The sequence below is a fragment of the Salmo salar genome, chromosome 02, assembly GCF_965601325.2.
Source record: "Salmo salar chromosome 02, fSalSal1, whole genome shotgun sequence".
Classification (NCBI taxonomy): Eukaryota; Metazoa; Chordata; class Actinopteri; order Salmoniformes; family Salmonidae; genus Salmo; species Salmo salar.
In genome coordinates, this window is record NC_138292.1 from 99,618,322 (window position 1) to 99,639,379 (window position 21,058).

The window sequence follows — 21,058 nt, forward strand, 5'->3', positions numbered from 1 at the left end:
TTATAGTGATGACTGGCTCCCTCCTCTAGTCAGGTTATAGTGATGACTGGCTCCCTCCCTCTAGTCAGGTTATAGTGATGACTGGCTCCCTCCCTCTAGTCAGGTTATAGTGATGACTGGCTCCCTCCCTCTAGTCAGGTTATAGTGATGACTGGCTCCCTCCCTCTAGTCAGGTTATAGTGATGACTGGCTCCCTCCCTCTAGTCAGGTTATAGTGATGACTGGCTCCCTCCCTCTAGTCAGGTTATAGTGATGACTGGCTCCCTCCCTCTAGTCAGGTTATAGTGATGACTGGCTCCCTCCCTCTAGTCAGGTTATAGTGATGACTGGCTCCCTCCCTCTAGTCAGGTTATAGTGATGACTGGCTCCCTCCCTCTAGTCAGGTTATAGTGATGACTGGCTCCCTCCCTCTAGTCAGGTTATAGTGATGACTGGCTCCCTCCCTCTAGTCAGGTTATAGTGATGACTGGCTCCCTCCCTCTAGTCAGGTTATAGTGATGACTGGCTCCCCTCTAGTCAGGTTATAGTGATGACTGGCTCCCTCCCTCTAGTCAGGTTATAGTGATGACTGGCTCCCTCCCTCTAGTCAGGTTATAGTGATGACTGGCTCCCTCCCTCTAGTCAGGTTATAGTGATGACTGGCTCCCTCCCTCTAGTCAGGTTATAGTGATGACTGGCTCCCTCCCTCTAGTCAGGTTATAGTGATGACTGGCTCCCTCCCTCTAGTCAGGTTATAGTGATGACTGGCTCCCTCCCTCTAGTCAGGTTATAGTGATGACTGGCTCCCTCCCTCTAGTCAGGTTATAGTGATGACTGGCTCCCTCCCTCTAGTCAGGTTATAGTGATGACTGGCTCCCTCCCTCTAGTCAGGTTATAGTGATGACTGGCTCCCTCCCTCTAGTCAGGTTATAGTGATGACTGGCTCCCTCCCTCTAGTCAGGTTATAGTGATGACTGGCTCCCTCCCTCTAGTCAGGTTATAGTGATGACTGGCTCCCTCCCTCTAGTCAGGTTATAGTGATGACTGGCTCCCTCCCTCTAGTCAGGTTATAGTGATGACTGGCTCCCTCCCTCTAGTCAGGTTATAGTGATGACTGGCTCCCTCCCTCTAGTCAGGTTATAGTGATGACTGGCTCCCTCCCTCTAGTCAGGTTATAGTGATGACTGGCTCCCTCCCTCTAGTCAGGTTATAGTGATGACTGGCTCCCTCCCTCTAGTCAGGTTATAGTGATGACTGGCTCCCTCCCTCTAGTCAGGTTATAGTGATGACTGGCTCCCTCCCTCTAGTCAGGTTATAGTGATGACTGGCTCCCTCCCTCTAGTCAGGTTATAGTGATGACTGGCTCCCTCCCTCTAGTCAGGTTATAGTGATGACTGGCTCCCTCCCTCTAGTCAGGTTATAGTGATGACTGGCTCCTCCTCTAGTCAGGTTATAGTGATGACTGGCTCCCTCCCTCTAGTCAGGTTATAGTGATGACTGGCTCCCTCCCTCTAGTCAGGTTATAGTGATGACTGGCTCCCCCTCTAGTCAGGTTATAGTGATGACTGGCTCCCTCCCTCTAGTCAGGTTATAGTGATGACTGGCTCCCTCCCTCTAGTCAGGTTATAGTGATGACTGGCTCCCTCCCTCTAGTCAGGTTATAGTGATGACTGGCTCCCTCCCTCTAGTCAGGTTATAGTGATGACTGGCTCCCTCTAGTCAGGTTATAGTGATGACTGGCTCCCTCCCTCTAGTCAGGTTATAGTGATGACTGGCTCCCTCCCTCTAGTCAGGTTATAGTGATGACTGGCTCCCTCCCTCTAGTCAGGTTATAGTGATGACTGGCTCCCTCCCTCTAGTCAGGTTATAGTGATGACTGGCTCCCTCCCTCTAGTCAGGTTATAGTGATGACTGGCTCCCTCCCTCTAGTCAGGTTATAGTGATGACTGGCTCCCTCCCTCTAGTCAGGTTATAGTGATGACTGGCTCCCTCCTCTAGTCAGGTTATAGTGATGACTGGCTCCCCTCTAGTCAGGTTATAGTGATGACTGGCTCCCTCCCTCTAGTCAGGTTATAGTGATGACTGGCTCCCTCCTCTAGTCAGGTTATAGTGATGACTGGCTCCCTCCCTCTAGTCAGGTTATAGTGATGACTGGCTCCCTCCCTCTAGTCAGGTTATAGTGATGACTGGCTCCCTCCCTCTAGTCAGGTTATAGTGATGACTGGCTCCCCCTCTAGTCAGGTTATAGTGATGACTGGCTCCCCCTCTAGTCAGGTTATAGTGATGACTGGCTCCCTCCCTCTAGTCAGGTTATAGTGATGACTGGCTCCCTCCCTCTAGTCAGGTTATAGTGATGACTGGCTCCCTCCCTCTAGTCAGGTTATAGTGATGACTGGCTCCCTCCCTCTAGTCAGGTTATAGTGATGACTGGCTCCCTCCCTCTAGTCAGGTTATAGTGATGACTGGCTCCCTCCCTCTAGTCAGGTTATAGTGATGACTGGCTCCCTCCCTCTAGTCAGGTTATAGTGATGACTGGCTCCCTCCCTCTAGTCAGGTTATAGTGATGACTGGCTCCCTCCCTCTAGTCAGGTTATAGTGATGACTGGCTCCCTCCCTCTAGTCAGGTTATAGTGATGACTGGCTCCCTCCCTCTAGTCAGGTTATAGTGATGACTGGCTCCCTCCCTCTAGTCAGGTTATAGTGATGACTGGCTCCCTCCCTCTAGTCAGGTTATAGTGATGACTGGCTCCCTCCCTCTAGTCAGGTTATAGTGATGACTGGCTCCCCCTCTAGTCAGGTTATAGTGATGACTGGCTCCCTCCCTCTAGTCAGGTTATAGTGATGACTGGCTCCCTCCCTCTAGTCAGGTTATAGTGATGACTGGCTCCCTCCCTCTAGTCAGGTTATAGTGATGACTGGCTCCCTCCCTCTAGTCAGGTTATAGTGATGACTGGCTCCTCCCTCTAGTCAGGTTATAGTGATGACTGGCTCCCTCCCTCTAGTCAGGTTATAGTGATGACTGGCTCCCTCCCTCTAGTCAGGTTATAGTGATGACTGGCTCCCTCCCTCTAGTCAGGTTATAGTGATGACTGGCTCCCTCCCTCTAGTCAGGTTATAGTGATGACTGGCTCCCTCCCTCTAGTCAGGTTATAGTGATGACTGGCTCCCTCCCTCTAGTCAGGTTATAGTGATGACTGGCTCCCTCCCTCTAGTCAGGTTATAGTGATGACTGGCTCCCTCCCTCTAGTCAGGTTATAGTGATGACTGGCTCCCTCTAGTCAGGTTATAGTGATGACTGGCTCCCTCCCTCTAGTCAGGTTATAGTGATGACTGGCTCCCTCCCTCTAGTCAGGTTATAGTGATGACTGGCTCCCTCCCTCTAGTCAGGTTATAGTGATGACTGGCTCCCTCCCTCTAGTCAGGTTATAGTGATGACTGGCTCCCTCCCTCTAGTCAGGTTATAGTGATGACTGGCTCCCTCCCTCTAGTCAGGTTATAGTGATGACTGGCTCCCTCCCTCTAGTCAGGTTATAGTGATGACTGGCTCCCTCTAGTCAGGTTATAGTGATGACTGGCTCCCTCTAGTCAGGTTATAGTGATGACTGGCTCCCTCCCTCTAGTCAGGTTATAGTGATGACTGGCTCCCTCCCTCTAGTCAGGTTATAGTGATGACTGGCTCCCTCCCTCTAGTCAGGTTATAGTGATGACTGGCTCCCTCTAGTCAGGTTATAGTGATGACTGGCTCCCTCTAGTCAGGTTATAGTGATGACTGGCTCCCTCCCTCTAGTCAGGTTATAGTGATGACTGGCTCCCTCCCTCTAGTCAGGTTATAGTGATGACTGGCTCCCTCCCTCTAGTCAGGTTATAGTGATGACTGGCTCCCTCTAGTCAGGTTATAGTGATGACTGGCTCCCTCCCTCTAGTCAGGTTATAGTGATGACTGGCTCCCTCCCTCTAGTCAGGTTATAGTGATGACTGGCTCCCTCCCTCTAGTCAGGTTATAGTGATGACTGGCTCCCTCCCTCTAGTCAGGTTATAGTGATGACTGGCTCCCTCCCTCTAGTCAGGTTATAGTGATGACTGGCTCCCTCCCTCTAGTCAGGTTATAGTGATGACTGGCTCCCTCCCTCTAGTCAGGTTATAGTGATGACTGGCTCCCTCCCTCTAGTCAGGTTATAGTGATGACTGGCTCCCTCTAGTCAGGTTATAGTGATGACTGGCTCCCTCCCTCTAGTCAGGTTATAGTGATGACTGGCTCCCTCCCTCTAGTCAGGTTATAGTGATGACTGGCTCCCTCCCTCTAGTCAGGTTATAGTGATGACTGGCTCCCTCCCTCTAGTCAGGTTATAGTGATGACTGGATCCCTCCCTCTAGTCAGGTTATAGTGATGACTGGCTCCCTCCCTCTAGTCAGGTTATAGTGATGACTGGCTCCCTCTAGTCAGGTTATAGTGATGACTGGCTCCCTCTAGTCAGGTTATAGTGATGACTGGCTCCCTCTAGTCAGGTTATAGTGATGACTGGCTCCCTCCCTCTAGTCAGGTTATAGTGATGACTGGCTCCCTCCCTCTAGTCAGGTTATAGTGATGACTGGCTCCCTCCCTCTAGTCAGGTTATAGTGATGACTGGCTCCCTCCCTCTAGTCAGGTTATAGTGATGACTGGCTCCCTCCCTCTAGTCAGGTTATAGTGATGACTGGCTCCCTCTAGTCAGGTTATAGTGATGACTGGCTCCCTCTAGTCAGGTTATAGTGATGACTGGCTCCCTCTAGTCAGGTTATAGTGATGACTGGCTCCCTCCCTCTAGTCAGGTTATAGTGATGACTGGCTCCCTCTAGTCAGGTTATAGTGATGACTGGCTCCCTCCCTCTAGTCAGGTTATAGTGATGACTGGCTCCCTCTAGTCAGGTTATAGTGATGACTGGCTCCCTCTAGTCAGGTTATAGTGATGACTGGCTCCCTCTAGTCAGGTTATAGTGATGACTGGCTCCCTCTAGTCAGGTTATAGTGATGACTGGCTCCCTCCCTCTAGTCAGGTTATAGTGATGACTGGCTCCCTCCCTCTAGTCAGGTTATAGTGATGACTGGCTCCCTCCCTCTAGTCAGGTTATAGTGATGACTGGCTCCCTCCCTCTAGTCAGGTTATAGTGATGACTGGCTCCCTCCCTCTAGTCAGGTTATAGTGATGACTGGCTCCCTCCCTCTAGTCAGGTTATAGTGATGACTGGCTCCCTCCCTCTAGTCAGGTTATAGTGATGACTGGCTCCCTCCCTCTAGTCAGGTTATAGTGATGACTGGCTCCCTCCCTCTAGTCAGGTTATAGTGATGACTGGCTCCCTCCCTCTAGTCAGGTTATAGTGATGACTGGCTCCCTCCCTCTAGTCAGGTTATAGTGATGACTGGCTCCCTCTAGTCAGGTTATAGTGATGACTGGCTCCCTCTAGTCAGGTTATAGTGATGACTGGCTCCCTCCCTCTAGTCAGGTTATAGTGATGACTGGCTCCCTCCCTCTAGTCAGGTTATAGTGATGACTGGCTCCCTCTAGTCAGGTTATAGTGATGACTGGCTCCCTCTAGTCAGGTTATAGTGATGACTGGCTCCCTCTAGTCAGGTTATAGTGATGACTGGCTCCCTCCCTCTAGTCAGGTTATAGTGATGACTGGCTCCCTCCCTCTAGTCAGGTTATAGTGACGACTGGCTCCCTCCCTCTAGTCAGGTTATAGTGATGACTGGCTCCCTCCCTCTAGTCAGGTTATAGTGATGACTGGCTCCCTCCCTCTAGTCAGGTTATAGTGATGACTGGCTCCCTCTAGTCAGGTTATAGTGATGACTGGCTCCCTCCCTCTAGTCAGGTTATAGTGATGACTGGCTCCCTCCCTCTAGTCAGGTTATAGTGATGACTGGCTCCCTCTAGTCAGGTTATAGTGATGACTGGCTCCCTCCAGTCAGGTTATAGTGATGACTGGCTCCCTCCTAGTCAGGTTATAGTGATGACTGGCTCCCTCCCTCTAGTCAGGTTATAGTGATGACTGGCTCCCTCTAGTCAGGTTATAGTGATGACTGGCTCCCTCCCTCTAGTCAGGTTATAGTGATGACTGGCTCCCTCCAGTCAGGTTATAGTGATGACTGGCTCCCTCTAGTCAGGTTATAGTGATGACTGGCTCCCTCCCTCTAGTCAGGTTATAGTGATGACTGGCTCCCTCCCTCTAGTCAGGTTATAGTGATGACTGGCTCCCTCCCTCTAGTCAGGTTATAGTGATGACTGGCTCCCTCCCTCTAGTCAGGTTATAGTGATGACTGGCTCCCTCCCTCTAGTCAGGTTATAGTGATGACTGGCTCCCTCCCTCTAGTCAGGTTATAGTGATGACTGGCTCCCTCCCTCTAGTCAGGTTATAGTGATGACTGGCTCCCTCCCTCTAGTCAGGTTATAGTGATGACTGGCTCCCTCCCTCTAGTCAGGTTATAGTGATGACTGGCTCCCTCTAGTCAGGTTATAGTGATGACTGGCTCCCTCTAGTCAGGTTATAGTGATGACTGGCTCCCTCTAGTCAGGTTATAGTGATGACTGGCTCCCTCCTTCTAGTCAGGTTATAGTGATGACTGGCTCCCTCCCTCTAGTCAGGTTATAGTGATGACTGGCTCCCTCCCTCTAGTCAGGTTATAGTGACGACTGGCTCCCTCTAGTCAGGTTATAGTGATGACTGGCTCCCTCCCTCTAGTCAGGTTATAGTGATGACTGGCTCCCTCTAGTCAGGTTATAGTGACGACTGGCTCCCTCTAGTCAGGTTATAGTGATGACTGGCTCCCTCCCTCTAGTCAGGTTATAGTGATGACTGGCTCCCTCCCTCTAGTCAGGTTATAGTGATGACTGGCTCCCTCCCTCTAGTCAGGTTATAGTGATGACTGGCTCCCTCCCTCTAGTCAGGTTATAGTGATGACTGGCTCCCTCTAGCCAGGTTATATTGATGACTGGCTCCCTCCAGTCAGGTTATAGTGATGACTGGCTCCCTCCCTCTAGTCAGGTTATAGTGATGACTGGCTCCCTCTAGTCAGGTTATAGTGATGACTGGCTCCCTCTAGTCAGGTTATAGTGATGACTGGCTCCCTCTAGTCAGGTTATAGTGACGACTGGCTCCCTCTAGTCAGGTTATAGTGATGACTGGCTCCCTCCCTCTAGTCAGGTTATAGTGATGACTGGCTCCCTCCCTCTAGTCAGGTTATAGTGATGACTGGCTCCCTCCAGTCAGGTTATAGTGATGACTGGCTCCCTCTAGTCAGGTTATATTGATGACTGGCTCCCTCCCTCTAGTCAGGTTATAGTGATGACTGGCTCCCTCCAGTCAGGTTATAGTGATGACTGGCTCCCTCTAGTCAGGTTATAGTAATGACTGGCTCCCTCTAGTCAGGTTATAGTGATGACTGGCTCCCTCTAGTCAGGTTATAGTGATGACTGGCTCCCTCCCTCTAGTCAGGTTATAGTGATGACTGGCTCCCTCTAGTCAGTTTATAGTGATGACTGGCTCCCTCCCTCTAGTCAGGTTATAGTGATGACTGGCTCCCTCCCTCTAGTCAGGTTATAGTGATGACTGGCTCCCTCCCTCTAGTCAGGTTATAGTGGTGACTGGCTCCCTCCCTCTAGTCAGGTTATAGTGATGACTGGCTCCCTCCCTCTAGTCAGGTTATATTGATGACTGGCTCCCTCCCTCTAGTCAGGTTATAGTGATGACTGGCTCCCTCTAGTCAGGTTATAGTGATGACTCGCTCCCTCCCTCTAGTCAGGTTATAGTGATGACTGGCACCCTCTAGTCAGGTTATAGTGATGACTGGCTCCCTCCCTCTAGTCAGGTTATAGTGATGACTGGCTCCCTCTAGTCAGGTTATATTGATGACTGGCTCCCTCTAGTCAGGTTATAGTGATGACTGGCTCCCTCTAGTCAGGTTATAGTGATGACTGGCTCCCTCCCTCTAGTCAGGTTATAGTGATGACTGGCTCCCTCTAGTCAGGTTATAGTGATGACTGGCTCCCTCTAGTCAGGTTATAGTGATGACTGGCTCCCTCCAGTCAGGTTATAGTGATGACTGGCTCCCTCCAGTCAGGTTATGTTGACGACTGGCTCCCTCTAGTCAGGTTATAGTGATGACTGGCTCCCTCTAGTCAGGTTATAGTGATGACTGGCTCCCTCCCTCTAGTCAGGTTATAGTGATGACTGACCCCCTCTAGTCAGGTTATAGTGATGACTGGCTCCCTCCCTCTAGTCAGGTTATAGTGATGACTGGCTCCCTCTAGTCAGGTTATATTGATGACTGGCTCCCTCTAGTCAGGTTATAGTGATGACTGGCTCCCTCCCTCTAGTCAGGTTATAGTGATGACTGGCTCCCTCTAGTCAGGTTATAGTGATGACTGGCTCCCTCTAGTCAGGATATAGTGATGACTGGCTCCCTCTAGTCAGGTTATAGTGACGACTGGCTCCCTCTAGTCAGGTTATAGTGATGACTGGCTCCCTCCCTCTAGTCAGGTTATAGTGATGACTGGCTCCCTCCCTCTAGTCAGGTTATAGTGATGACTGGCTCCCTCCAGTCAGGTTATAGTGATGACTGGCTCCCTCTAGTCAGGTTATATTGATGACTGGCTCCCTCCCTCTAGTCAGGTTATAGTGATGACTGGCTCCCTCCAGTCAGGTTATAGTGATGACTGGCTCCCTCTAGTCAGGTTATAGTAATGACTGGCTCCCTCTAGTCAGGTTATAGTGATGACTGGCTCCCTCTAGTCAGGTTATAGTGATGACTGGCTCCCTCCCTCTAGTCAGGTTATAGTGATGACTGGCTCCCTCTAGTCAGTTTATAGTGATGACTGGCTCCCTCCCTCTAGTCAGGTTATAGTGATGACTGGCTCCCTCCCTCTAGTCAGGTTATAGTGATGACTGGCTCCCTCCCTCTAGTCAGGTTATAGTGGTGACTGGCTCCCTCCCTCTAGTGAGGTTATAGTGATGACTGGCTCCCTCCCTCTAGTCAGGTTATAGTGGTGACTGGCTCCCTCCCTCTAGTCAGGTTATAGTGATGACTGGCTCCCTCTAGTCAGGTTATAGTGATGACTGGCTCCCTCTAGTCAGGTTATAGTGATGACTGGCTCCCTCTAGTCAGGTTATAGTGATGACTGGCTCCCTCCCTCTAGTCAGGTTATAGTGATGACTGGCTCCCTCTAGTCAGGTTATAGTGATGACTGGCTCCCTCCCTCTAGTCAGGTTATAGTGATGACTGGCTCCCTCCCTCTAGTCAGGTTATATTGATGACTGGCTCCCTCCCTCTAGTCAGGTTATAGTGATGACTGGCTCCCTCTAGTCAGGTTATAGTGATGACTCGCTCCCTCCCTCTAGTCAGGTTATAGTGATGACTGGCACCCTCTAGTCAGGTTATAGTGATGACTGGCTCCCTCCCTCTAGTCAGGTTATAGTGATGACTGGCTCCCTCTAGTCAGGTTATATTGATGACTGGCTCCCTCTAGTCAGGTTATAGTGATGACTGGCTCCCTCTAGTCAGGTTATAGTGATGACTGGCTCCCTCCCTCTAGTCAGGTTATAGTGATAACTGGCTCCCTCTAGTCAGGTTATAGTGATGACTGGCTCCCTCTAGTCAGGTTATAGTGATGACTGGCTCCCTCCAGTCAGGTTATGTTGACGACTGGCTCCCTCTAGTCAGGTTATAGTGATGACTGGCTCCCTCCCTCTAGTCAGGTTATAGTGATGACTGGCTCCCTCCCTCTAGTCAGGTTATAGTGATGACTGACCCCCTCTAGTCAGGTTATAGTGATGACTGGCTCCCTCCCTCTAGTCAGGTTATAGTGATGACTGGCTCCCTCTAGTCAGGTTATATTGATGACTGGCTCCCTCTAGTCAGGTTATAGTGATGACTGGCTCCCTCCCTCTAGTCAGGTTATAGTGATGACTGGCTCCCTCTAGTCAGGTTATATTGATGACTGGCTCCCTCTAGTCAGGTTATAGTGATGACTGGCTCCCTCCCTCTAGTCAGGTTATAGTGATGACTGGCTCCCTCTAGTCAGGTTATAGTGATGACTGGCTCCCTCCCTCTAGTCAGGTTATAGTGATGACTGGCTCCCTCCCTCTAGTCAGGTTATAGTGATGACTGGCTCCCTCTAGTCAGGTTATAGTGATGACTGGCTCCCTCCCTCTAGTCAGGTTATAGTGATGACTGGCTCCCTCCCTCTAGTCAGGTTATAGTGATGACTGGCTCCCTCCCTCTAGTCAGGTTATAGTGATGACTGGCTCCCTCTAGTCAGGTTACAGTGACGACTGGCTCCCTCTAGCCAGGTTATATTGATGACTGGCTCCCTCCAGTCAGGTTATAGTGATGACTGGCTCCCTCCAGTCAGGTTATAGTGATGACTGGCTCCCTCCCTCTAGTCAGGTTATAGTGATGACTGGCTCCCTCCCTCTAGTCAGGTTATAGTGATGACTGGCTCCCTCTAGTCAGGTTATAGTGATGACTGGCTCCCTCTAGTCAGGTTATAGTGATGACTGGCTCCCTCTAGTCAGGTTATAGTGATGACTGGCTCCCTCCCTCTAGTCAGGTTATAGTGATGACTGGCTCCCTCCCTCTAGTCAGGTTATAGTGACGACTGGCTCCCTCTAGTCAGGTTATAGTGATGACTGGCTCCCTCCCTCTAGTCAGGTTATAGTGATGACTGGCTCCCTCCCTCTAGTCAGGTTATAGTGATGACTGGCTCCCTCTAGTCAGGTTACAGTGACGACTGGCTCCCTCTAGCCAGGTTATATTGATGACTGGCTCCCTCCAGTCAGGTTATAGTGATGACTGGCTCCCTCCAGTCAGGTTATAGTGATGACTGGCTCCCTCCCTCTAGTCAGGTTATAGTGACGACTGGCTCCCTCTAGTCAGGTTATAGTGATGACTGGCTCCCTCCCTCTAGTCAGGTTATAGTGATGACTGGCTCCCTCCAGTCAGGTTATAGTGATGACTGGCTCCCTCTAGTCAGGTTATATTGATGACTGGCTCCCTCCCTCTAGTCAGGTTATAGTGATGACTGGCTCCCTCCAGTCAGGTTATAGTGATGACTGGCTCCCTCTAGTCAGGTTATAGTAATGACTGGCTCCCTCTAGTCAGGTTATAGTGATGACTGGCTCCCTCTAGTCAGGTTATAGTGATGACTGGCTCCCTCCCTCTAGTCAGGTTATAGTGATGACTGGCTCCCTCTAGTCAGGTTATAGTGATGACTGGCTCCCTCCCTCTAGTCAGGTTATAGTGATGACTGGCTCCCTCTAGTCAGGTTATAGTGATGACTGGCTCCCTCCCTCTAGTCAGGTTATAGTGATGACTGGCTCCCTCTAGTCAGTTTATAGTGATGACTGGCTCCCTCTAGTCAGGTTATAGTGATGACTGGCTCCCTCCCTCTAGTCAGGTTATAGTGATGACTGGCTCCCTCCCTCTAGTCAGGTTATAGTGATGACTGGCTCCCTCCCTCTAGTCAGGTTATAGTGATGACTGGCTCCCTCCCTCTAGTCAGGTTATAGTGATGACTGGCTCCCTCCCTCTAGTCAGGTTATAGTGATGACTGGCTCCCTCCCTCTAGTCAGGTTATAGTGATGACTGGCTCCCTCCCTCTAGTCAGGTTATAGTGATGACTGGCTCCCTCCCTCTAGTCAGGTTATAGTGATGACTGGCTCCCTCTAGTCAGGTTATAGTGATGACTGGCTCCCTCTAGTCAGGTTATAGTGATGACTGGCTCCCTCTAGTCAGGTTATATTGATGACTGGCTCCCTCTAGTCAGGTTATAGTGATGACTGGCTCCCTCCCTCTAGTCAGGTTATAGTGATGACTGGCTCCCTCCCTCTAGTCAGGTTATAGTGATGACTGGCTCCCTCTAGTCAGGTTATAGTGATGACTGGCTCCCTCCCTCTAGTCAGGTTATATTGATGACTGGCTCCCTCCCTCTAGTCAGGTTATAGTGACGACTGGCTCCCTCCCTCTAGTCAGGTTATAGTGATGACTGGCTCCCTCCCTCTAGTCAGGTTATAGTGACGACTGGCTCCCTCCCTCTAGTCAGGTTATAGTGATGACTGGCTCCCTCCCTCTAGTCAGGTTATAGTGATGACTGGCTCCCTCCCTCTAGTCAGGTTATAGTGATGACTGGCTCCCTCCCTCTAGTCAGGTTATAGTGATGACTGGCTCCCTCCCTCTAGTCAGGTTATAGTGATGACTGGCTCCCTCCCTCTAGTCAGGTTATATTGATGACTGGCTCCCTCCCTCTAGTCAGGTTATAGTGATGACTGGCTCCCTCCCTCTAGTCAGGTTATAGTGATGACTGGCTCCCTCCCTCTAGTCAGGTTATAGTGATGACTGGCTCCCTCTAGTCAGGTTATAGTGATGACTGGCTCCCTCTAGTCAGGTTATAGTGATGACTGGCTCCCTCCCTCTAGTCAGGTTATAGTGATGACTGGCTCCCTCCCTCTAGTCAGGTTATAGTGACGACTGGCTCCCTCCCTCTAGTCAGGTTATAGTGATGACTGGCTCCCTCTAGTCAGGTTATAGTGATGACTGGCTCCCTCCCTCTAGTCAGGTTATAGTGATGACTGGCTCCCTCCCTCTAGTCAGGTTATAGTGATGACTGGCTCCCTCCCTCTAGTCAGGTTATAGTGATGACTGGCTCCCTCCCTCTAGTCAGGTTATAGTGATGACTGGCTCCCTCCCTCTAGTCAGGTTATAGTGATGACTGGCTCCCTCCCTCTAGTCAGGTTATAGTGATGACTGGCTCCCTCCCTCTAGTCAGGTTATAGTGATGACTGGCTCCCTCCCTCTAGTCAGGTTATAGTGATGACTGGCTCCCTCTAGCCAGGTTATATTGATGACTGGCTCCCTCCAGTCAGGTTATAGTGATGACTGGCTCCCTCCCTCTAGTCAGGTTATAGTGACGACTGGCTCCCTCTAGTCAGGTTATAGTGATGACTGGCTCCCTCTAGTCAGGTTATAGTGATGACTGGCTCCCTCTAGTCAGGTTATAGTGACGACTGGCTCCCTCTAGTCAGGTTATAGTGATGACTGGCTCCCTCCCTCTAGTCAGGTTATAGTGATGACTGGCTCCCTCCCTCTAGTCAGGTTATAGTGATGACTGGCTCCCTCCAGTCAGGTTATAGTGATGACTTGCTCCCTCTAGTCAGGTTATATTGATGACTGGCTCCCTCCCTCTAGTCAGGTTATAGTGATGACTGGCTCCCTCCAGTCAGGTTATAGTGATGACTGGCTCCCTCTAGTCAGGTTATAGTAATGACTGGCTCCCTCTAGTCAGGTTATAGTGATGACTGGCTCCCTCTAGTCAGGTTATAGTGATGACTGGCTCCCTCCCTCTAGTCAGGTTATAGTGATGACTGGCTCCCTCTAGTCAGTTTATAGTGATGACTGGCTCCCTCCCTCTAGTCAGGTTATAGTGATGACTGGCTCCCTCCCTCTAGTCAGGTTATAGTGATGACTGGCTCCCTCCCTCTAGTCAGGTTATAGTGGTGACTGGCTCCCTCCCTCTAGTCAGGTTATAGTGATGACTGGCTCCCTCCCTCTAGTCAGGTTATATTGATGACTGGCTCCCTCCCTCTAGTCAGGTTATAGTGATGACTGGCTCCCTCTAGTCAGGTTATAGTGATGACTCGCTCCCTCCCTCTAGTCAGGTTATAGTGATGACTGGCACCCTCTAGTCAGGTTATAGTGATGACTGGCTCCCTCCCTCTAGTCAGGTTATAGTGATGACTGGCTCCCTCTAGTCAGGTTATATTGATGACTGGCTCCCTCTAGTCAGGTTATAGTGATGACTGGCTCCCTCTAGTCAGGTTATAGTGATGACTGGCTCCCTCCCTCTAGTCAGGTTATAGTGATGACTGGCTCCCTCTAGTCAGGTTATAGTGATGACTGGCTCCCTCTAGTCAGGTTATAGTGATGACTGGCTCCCTCCAGTCAGGTTATAGTGATGACTGGCTCCCTCCAGTCAGGTTATGTTGACGACTGGCTCCCTCTAGTCAGGTTATAGTGATGACTGGCTCCCTCTAGTCAGGTTATAGTGATGACTGGCTCCCTCCCTCTAGTCAGGTTATAGTGATGACTGACCCCCTCTAGTCAGGTTATAGTGATGACTGGCTCCCTCCCTCTAGTCAGGTTATAGTGATGACTGGCTCCCTCTAGTCAGGTTATATTGATGACTGGCTCCCTCTAGTCAGGTTATAGTGATGACTGGCTCCCTCCCTCTAGTCAGGTTATAGTGATGACTGGCTCCCTCTAGTCAGGTTATAGTGATGACTGGCTCCCTCTAGTCAGGTTATAGTGATGACTGGCTCCCTCTAGTCAGGTTATAGTGACGACTGGCTCCCTCTAGTCAGGTTATAGTGATGACTGGCTCCCTCCCTCTAGTCAGGTTATAGTGATGACTGGCTCCCTCCCTCTAGTCAGGTTATAGTGATGACTGGCTCCCTCCAGTCAGGTTATAGTGATGACTGGCTCCCTCTAGTCAGGTTATATTGATGACTGGCTCCCTCCCTCTAGTCAGGTTATAGTGATGACTGGCTCCCTCCAGTCAGGTTATAGTGATGACTGGCTCCCTCTAGTCAGGTTATAGTAATGACTGGCTCCCTCTAGTCAGGTTATAGTGATGACTGGCTCCCTCTAGTCAGGTTATAGTGATGACTGGCTCCCTCCCTCTAGTCAGGTTATAGTGATGACTGGCTCCCTCTAGTCAGTTTATAGTGATGACTGGCTCCCTCCCTCTAGTCAGGTTATAGTGATGACTGGCTCCCTCCCTCTAGTCAGGTTATAGTGATGACTGGCTCCCTCCCTCTAGTCAGGTTATAGTGGTGACTGGCTCCCTCCCTCTAGTCAGGTTATAGTGATGACTGGCTCCCTCCCTCTAGTCAGGTTATAGTGGTGACTGGCTCCCTCCCTCTAGTCAGGTTATAGTGATGACTGGCTCCCTCTAGTCAGGTTATAGTGATGACTGGCTCCCTCTAGTCAGGTTATAGTGATGACTGGCTCCCTCTAGTCAGGTTATAGTGATGACTGGCTCCCTCCCTCTAGTCAGGTTATAGTGATGACTGGCTCCCTCTAGTCAGGTTATAGTGATGACTGGCTCCCTCTAGTCAGGTTATAGTGATGACTGGCTCCCTCCCTCTAGTCAGGTTATATTGATGACTGGCTCCCTCCCTCTAGTCAGGTTATAGTGATGACTGGCTCCCTCTAGTCAGGTTATAGTGATGACTCGCTCCCTCCCTCTAGTCAGGTTATAGTGATGACTGGCACCCTCTAGTCAGGTTATAGTGATGACTGGCTCCCTCCCTCTAGTCAGGTTATAGTGATGACTGGCTCCCTCTAGTCAGGTTATATTGATGACTGGCTCCCTCTAGTCAGGTTATAGTGATGACTGGCTCCCTCTAGTCAGGTTATAGTGATGACTGGCTCCCTCCCTCTAGTCAGGTTATAGTGATGACTGGCTCCCTCTAGTCAGGTTATAGTGATGACTGGCTCCCTCTAGTCAGGTTATAGTGATGACTGGCTCCCTCCAGTCAGGTTATGTTGACGACTGGCTCCCTCTAGTCAGGTTATAGTGATGACTGGCTCCCTCCCTCTAGTCAGGTTATAGTGATGACTGGCTCCCTCCCTCTAGTCAGGTTATAGTGATGACTGACCCCCTCTAGTCAGGTTATAGTGATGACTGGCTCCCTCCCTCTAGTCAGGTTATAGTGATGACTGGCTCCCTCTAGTCAGGTTATATTGATGACTGGCTCCCTCTAGTCAGGTTATAGTGATGACTGGCTCCCTCCCTCTAGTCAGGTTATAGTGATGACTGGCTCCCTCTAGTCAGGTTATATTGATGACTGGCTCCCTCTAGTCAGGTTATAGTGATGACTGGCTCCCTCCCTCTAGTCAGGTTATAGTGATGACTGGCTCCCTCTAGTCAGGTTATAGTGATGACTGGCTCCCTCCCTCTAGTCAGGTTATAGTGATGACTGGCTCCCTCCCTCTAGTCAGGTTATAGTGATGACTGGCTCCCTCTAGTCAGGTTATAGTGATGACTGGCTCCCTCCCTCTAGTCAGGTTATAGTGATGACTGGCTCCCTCCCTCTAGTCAGGTTATAGTGATGACTGGCTCCCTCCCTCTAGTCAGGTTATAGTGATGACTGGCTCCCTCTAGTCAGGTTACAGTGACGACTGGCTCCCTCTAGCCAGGTTATATTGATGACTGGCTCCCTCCAGTCAGGTTATAGTGATGACTGGCTCCCTCCAGTCAGGTTATAGTGATGACTGGCTCCCTCCCTCTAGTCAGGTTATAGTGATGACTGGCTCCCTCCCTCTAGTCAGGTTATAGTGATGACTGGCTCCCTCTAGTCAGGTTATAGTGATGACTGGCTCCCTCTAGTCAGGTTATAGTGATGACTGGCTCCCTCTAGTCAGGTTATAGTGATGACTGGCTCCCTCCCTCTAGTCAGGTTATAGTGATGACTGGCTCCCTCCCTCTAGTCAGGTTATAGTGACGACTGGCTCCCTCTAGTCAGGTTATAGTGATGACTGGCTCCCTCCCTCTAGTCAGGTTATAGTGATGACTGGCTCCCTCCCTCTAGTCAGGTTATAGTGATGACTGGCTCCCTCTAGTCAGGTTACAGTGACGACTGGCTCCCTCTAGCCAGGTTATATTGATGACTGGCTCCCTCCAGTCAGGTTATAGTGATGACTGGCTCCCTCCAGTCAGGTTATAGTGATGACTGGCTCCCTCCCTCTAGTCAGGTTATAGTGACGACTGGCTCCCTCTAGTCAGGTTATAGTGATGACTGGCTCCCTCCCTCTAGTCAGGTTATAGTGATGACTGGCTCCCTCCAGTCAGGTTATAGTGATGACTGGCTCCCTCTAGTCAGGTTATATTGATGACTGGCTCCCTCCCTCTAGTCAGGTTATAGTGATGACTGGCTCCCTCCAGTCAGGTTATAGTGATGACTGGCTCCCTCTAGTCAGGTTATAGTAATGACTGGCTCCCTCTAGTCAGGTTATAGTGATGACTGGCTCCCTCTAGTCAGGTTATAGTGATGACTGGCTCCCTCCCTCTAGTCAGGTTATAGTGATGACTGGCTCCCTCTAGTCAGGTTATAGTGATGACTGGCTCCCTCCCTCTAGTCAGGTTATAGTGATGACTGGCTCCCTCTAGTCAGGTTATAGTGATGACTGGCTCCCTCCCTCTAGTCAGGTTATAGTGATGACTGGCTCCCTCTAGTCAGTTTATAGTGATGACTGGCTCCCTCTAGTCAGGTTATAGTGATGACTGGCTCCCTCCCTCTAGTCAGGTTATAGTGATGACTGGCTCCCTCCCTCTAGTCAGGTTATAGTGATGACTGGCTCCCTCCCTCTAGTCAGGTTATAGTGATGACTGGCTCCCTCCCTCTAGTCAGGTTATAGTGATGACTGGCTCCCTCCCTCTAGTCAGGTTATAGTGATGACTGGCTCCCTCCCTCTAGTCAGGTTATAGTGATGACTGGCTCCCTCCCTCTAGTCAGGTTATAGTGATGACTGGCTCCCTCCCTCTAGTCAGGTTATAGTGATGACTGGCTCCCTCTAGTCAGGTTATAGTGATGACTGGCTCCCTCTAGTCAGGTTATAGTGATGACTGGCTCCCTCTAGTCAGGTTATAGTGATGACTGGCTCCCTCCCTCTAGTCAGGTTATAGTGATGACTGGCTCCCTCTAGTCAGGTTATAGTGATGACTGGCTCCCTCCCTCTAGTCAGGTTATAGTGATGACTGGCTCCCTCCCTCTAGTCAGGTTATAGTGATGACTGGCTCCCTCCCTCTAGTCAGGTTATAGTGATGACTGGCTCCCTCTAGTCAGGTTATATTGATGACTGGCTCCCTCTAGTCAGGTTATAGTGATGACTGGCTCCCTCCCTCTAGTCAGGTTATAGTGATGACTGGCTCCCTCCCTCTAGTCAGGTTATAGTGATGACTGGCTCCCTCTAGTCAGGTTATAGTGATGACTGGCTCCCTCCCTCTAGTCAGGTTATAGTGATGACTGGCTCCCTCCCTCTAGTCAGGTTATAGTGATGACTGGCTCCCTCCCTCTAGTCAGGTTATAGTGATGACTGGCTCCCTCCCTCTAGTCAGGTTATAGTGATGACTGGCTCCCTCCCTCTAGTCAGGTTATAGTGATGACTGGCTCCCTCCCTCTAGTCAGGTTATAGTGATGACTGGCTCCCTCCCTCTAGTCAGGTTATAGTGATGACTGGCTCCCTCCCTCTAGTCAGGTTATAGTGATGACTGGCTCCCTCCCTCTAGTCAGGTTATAGTGATGACTGGCTCCCTCCCTCTAGTCAGGTTATAGTGATGACTGGCTCCCTCCCTCTAGTCAGGTTATAGTGATGACTGGCTCCCTCCCTCTAGTCAGGTTATAGTGATGACTGGCTCCCTCCCTCTAGTCAGGTTATAGTGATGACTGGCTCCCTCTAGTCAGGTTATAGTGATGACTGGCTCCCTCTAGTCAGGTTATAGTGATGACTGGCTCCCTCCCTCTAGTCAGGTTATAGTGATGACTGGCTCCCTCCCTCTAGTCAGGTTATAGTGATGACTGGCTCCCTCCCTCTAGTCAGGTTATAGTGATGACTGGCTCCCTCTAGTCAGGTTATAGTGATGACTGGCTCCCTCCCTCTAGTCAGGTTATAGTGATGACTGGCTCCCTCCCTCTAGTCAGGTTATAGTGATGACTGGCTCCCTCCCTCTAGTCAGGTTATAGTGATGACTGGCTCCCTCCCTCTAGTCAGGTTATAGTGATGACTGGCTCCCTCCCTCTAGTCAGGTTATAGTGATGACTGGCTCCCTCCCTCTAGTCAGGTTATAGTGATGACTGGCTCCCTCCTAGTCAGGTTATAGTGATGACTGGCTCCCTCCCTCTAGTCAGGTTATAGTGATGACTGGCTCCCTCCCTCTAGTCAGGTTATAGTGACGACTGGCTCCCTCCCTCTAGTCAGGTTATAGTGATGACTGGCTCCCTCTAGTCAGGTTATAGTGATGACTGGCTCCCTCCCTCTAGTCAGGTTATAGTGATGACTGGCTCCCTCTAGTCAGGTTATAGTGATGACTGGCTCCCTCCCTCTAGTCAGGTTATAGTGATGACTGGCTCCCTCCCTCTAGTCAGGTTATAGTGATGACTGGCTCCCTCTAGTCAGGTTATAGTGATGACTGGCTCCCTCTAGTCAGGTTATAGTGATGACTGGCTCCCTCCCTCTAGTCAGGTTATAGTGATGACTGGCTCCCTCCCTCTAGTCAGGTTATAGTGATGACTGGCTCCCTCTAGTCAGGTTATAGTGATGACTGGCTCCCTCCCTCTAGTCAGGTTATAGTGATGACTGGCTCCCTCTAGTCAGGTTATAGTGATGACTGGCTCCCTCCCTCTAGTCAGGTTATAGTGATGACTGGCTCCCTCCCTCTAGTCAGGTTATAGTGATGACTGGCTCCCTCTAGTCAGGTTATAGTGATGACTGGCTCCCTCTAGTCAGGTTATAGTGATGACTGGCTCCCTCCCTCTAGTCAGGTTATAGTGATGACTGGCTCCCTCCCTCTAGTCAGGTTATAGTGATGACTGGCTCCCTCTAGTCAGGTTATAGTGATGACTGGCTCCCTCCCTCTAGTCAGGTTATAGTGATGACTGGCTCCCTCCCTCTAGTCAGGTTATAGTGATGACTGGCTCCCTCCCTCTAGTCAGGTTATAGTGATGACTGGCTCCCTCTAGTCAGGTTATAGTGATGACTGGCTCCCTCTAGTCAGGTTATAGTGATGACTGGCTCCCTCCCTCTAGTCAGGTTATAGTGATGACTGGCTCCCTCCCTCTAGTCAGGTTATAGTGATGACTGGCTCCCTCTAGTCAGGTTATAGTGATGACTGGCTCCCTCTAGTCAGGTTATAGTGATGACTGGCTCCCTCCCTCTAGTCAGGTTATAGTGATGACTGGCTCCCTCCCTCTAGTCAGGTTATAGTGATGACTGGCTCCCTCCCTCTAGTCAGGTTATAGTGATGACTGGCTCCCTCCCTCTAGTCAGGTTATAGTGATGACTGGCTCCCTCTAGTCAGGTTATAGTGATGACTGGCTCCCTCTAGTCAGGTTATAGTGATGACTGGCTCCCTCCCTCTAGTCAGGTTATAGTGATGACTGGCTCCCTCCCTCTAGTCAGGTTATAGTGATGACTGGCTCCCTCTAGTCAGGTTATAGTGATGACTGGCTCCCTCTAGTCAGGTTATAGTGATGACTGGCTCCCTCCCTCTAGTCAGGTTATAGTGATGACTGGCTCCCTCCCTCTAGTCAGGTTATAGTGATGACTGGCTCCCTCCCTCTAGTCAGGTTATAGTGATGACTGGCTCCCTCCCTCTAGTCAGGTTATAGTGATGACTGGCTCCCTCCCTCTAGTCAGGTTATAGTGATGACTGGCTCCCTCCCTCTAGTCAGGTTATAGTGATGACTGGCTCCCTCCCTCTAGTCAGGTTATAGTGATGACTGGCTCCCTCTAGTCAGGTTATAGTGATGACTGGCTCCCTCCCTCTAGTCAGGTTATAGTGATGACTGGCTCCCTCCCTCTAGTCAGGTTATAGTGATGACTGGCTCCCTCCCTCTAGTCAGGTTATAGTGATGACTGGCTCCCTCCCTCTAGTCAGGTTATAGTGATGACTGGCTCCCTCCCTCTAGTCAGGTTATAGTGATGACTGGCTCCCTCCCTCTAGTCAGGTTATAGTGATGACTGGCTCCCTCTAGTCAGGTTATAGTGATGACTGGCTCCCTCCCTCTAGTCAGGTTATAGTGATGACTGGCTCCCTCCCTCTAGTCAGGTTATAGTGATGACTGGCTCCCTCCCTCTAGTCAGGTTATAGTGATGACTGGCTCCCTCCCTCTAGTCAGGTTATAGTGATGACTGGCTCCCCTCTAGTCAGGTTATAGTGATGACTGGCTCCCTCCCTCTAGTCAGGTTATAGTGATGACTGGCTCCCTCCCTCTAGTCAGGTTATAGTGATGACTGGCTCCCTCCCTCTAGTCAGGTTATAGTGATGACTGG